Raw genomic sequence first — 2,935 nt, forward strand, 5'->3', positions numbered from 1 at the left:
ATTTTAAAAGGGAGTGGGCTTTAGTTCTATAGGTGGATGCCTTTTCGAGATATCGACATAAAGGTGGACCAGGGGTGACTCTAGAATTTGTGTGTACGATATGGGTATCAAATGAAAGGTGTTAATGGGTATTTTAAAAGGGAGTGGGCCGTAGATCTATAGGTGGATGCCCTTTCGAGATATCGCCATAAAGGTGGGCCAGGGGTGACTCTAGAATTTTTGTGTACGATATGGGTATAAAATGAAAGGTGTTAATGAGTATTTTAAAAGGGTGTGGGCCTTAGTTCTATAGGTGGACGCCTTTTCGAGATATCGATATAAAGGTGGACCAGGGGTGACTCTAGAATTTGTTTATACGATATGGGTATCAAATTAAAGGTGTTAATGAGTATTTTAAAATGGAGTGGGCCTTAGTTCTATAGGTGGATACCTTTTCGAGATATCGACATAAAGGTGGACCAGGGGTGACTCTAGAATTTGTTTATACGATATGGGTATCAAATGAAAGGTGTTAATGAGTATTTTAAAAAGGCGTGGGCCTTAGTTCTATAGGTGGACGCCTTTTCGAGATATCGACATGAAGGTGGACCAGGGGTGACTCTAGAATTTGTTTGTACGATATGAGTATCAAATGAAAGGTGTTAATGAGTATTTTAAAAAGGAGTGGGCCTTAGTTCTATATGTGGATGCCTTTTCGAGATATCGCCATAAACGTGGACCAGGGGTGACTCTAGAATGTGTTTGTACGATATGGGTATCAAATTAAAGGTATTAATGAGGGTTTTAAAAGGGAGTGGCCCTTAGTTGTATATGTGAAGGCGTTTTCGAGATATTTACCAAATGTGGACCAGGGTGATCCAGAACATCATCTGTCGGGTACCGCTAATTTATTTATATATGTAATACCACGTACAGTATTCCTTCCAAGATTCCAAGGGCTTTTGATTTCGCCCTGCACAACTTTTTCATTTTCTTCTACTTAATATGGTAGGTGTCACACCCATTTTACCAAGTTTTTTTCTAAAGATACATTTTGCGTCAATAGACCAATAAAATTACCATGTTTCATTCCTTTTTTTGTATTTGGTATATAATTATGGCATTTTTTTCATTTTTCGTAATTTTCGATATCGAAAAAGTGGGCGTGGTCATAGTCGGATTTCGGCCATTTTTTACACCAATACAAAGTGAGTTCAGATAAGTACGTGAACTGAGTTTAGTAAAGATATATCGATTTTTACTCAAGTTATCGTATTAACGGCCGAGCGGAAGGACAGACGAACGACTGTGTATAAAAACTGGGCGTGGCTTCAACCGATTTCGCTCTTTTTCACAGAAAAAAGTTATCGTCCTCGGAGCTAAGTCTCTACCAAATTTCACAAGGAGTGGTTAATTTTTGTTCGACTTATAGCATTAAAAGCATCCTAGACAAATTAAATGAAAAAGGGCGGAGCCACGCCCATTTTTCAATTTTCTTTTATTTTTCTATTTTGTGGCACCATATCATTACTGGAGTTGAATGTTGGCATAATTTACTTATATGCTGTAAAGATATTAACTTTTCTTTTAAAATTTGAATCAAAAAAAATTTTTTTTAAAAAGTGGGCGTGGTCGTTCTTCGATTTTGCTAATTTTTGCAGACATAGAGTAATAAAGGTAACGTTCCTGCCAAATTTCATCATGATATCTTCAACGACTGCCAAATTACAGCTTGCAAAACTTCTAAATTACCTTCATTTAAAAGTGGGCGGTGCCACGCCCATTGTCCAAAATTTTGCTAGTTTTCTATTCTGCGTCATAAGCTCAACTCACCTACCAAGTTTCATTGCTTAATGCGTATTTGGTAATTAATTATCGCACTTTTTCGATTTTTCGAAATTTTCGATATCGAAAAAATGGGCGTGGTTATTGTCCGATATCGTCCATTTTAAATAGCGATATGAGATGAGTACCCAGGAACCTACATACCAAATTTCATCAAGATACCTCTAATTTTACTCAAGTTATCGTGTTAACGGAGAGACGGACGGACGGACGAACGGACATGGCTCAATCGAATTTTTTTTCGATACTGATGATTTTGATATATGGAAGTCTATATCTATCTCGATTCATTTATACCTGTACAAGCAACCGTTATGCAATCAAAGTTAATATACTCTGTGAGCTCTGCTCAACTGAGTATAAAAAGAGAGGACTGTAGACTCATGATGAGTATTCTGACTGGACACTGCCTTCTGGCGTCACATGCCTTTAAATTAGGCTTTGTCAGTGATAGTAGATGTAGGAAGTGCGGGTTGGAGGAGGAAACAATCGAGCACGCTCTGTGCTCGTGCCCTGCACTTGCCAGGCTAAGACTCCAGCTATTAGGAGTGATACAGCTGTCAGACCTAGAAGCAGCAAGTGACTCAGGTCCTAGGAAGATTCTAGTATTTGCCAAGAGGACGGAGTTATTTTATAACATAGGTCCTGGTTTTTGATAGGATTTTTCAGTTTGGTTGTTAAAACAAACTTCTGGTAACACTACGGACTCAATCAGTCTATGTGATGTCCTAATGGACCGGCCAGTTCAACCTAACCTAACCTGGATCTCTGAGTTTGATGTTAAAGTGATAACCATCTTCTACATAACAAAATATTACGGGATACTGCAACGCATCGTATGATCGATGTGTTTCTGATACTCGTTGAATGACATCATTTCTCCGATGCAAAATAAAGTCCCGGGACTCAAATTTTTCTCCAACAATAACAATTGCAACTTCTTCAATTGTTGGTGCATTGTATCGTCTTTTGTGCTCCCCAGTTGGTCTTTCGTCAGCTCTAATAACAATTTTAAAATCATCCGAAGGCATACTATCAAGTGCAGTTGTGAACAATCGAATCAATTCATTGTGCTGATGAAACATTCCTTGTAATGATTAAATGATGTTCC

Source organism: Eurosta solidaginis, chromosome X, assembly GCF_040869045.1.
Source record: "Eurosta solidaginis isolate ZX-2024a chromosome X, ASM4086904v1, whole genome shotgun sequence".
NCBI lineage: Eukaryota > Metazoa > Arthropoda > Insecta > Diptera > Tephritidae > Eurosta > Eurosta solidaginis.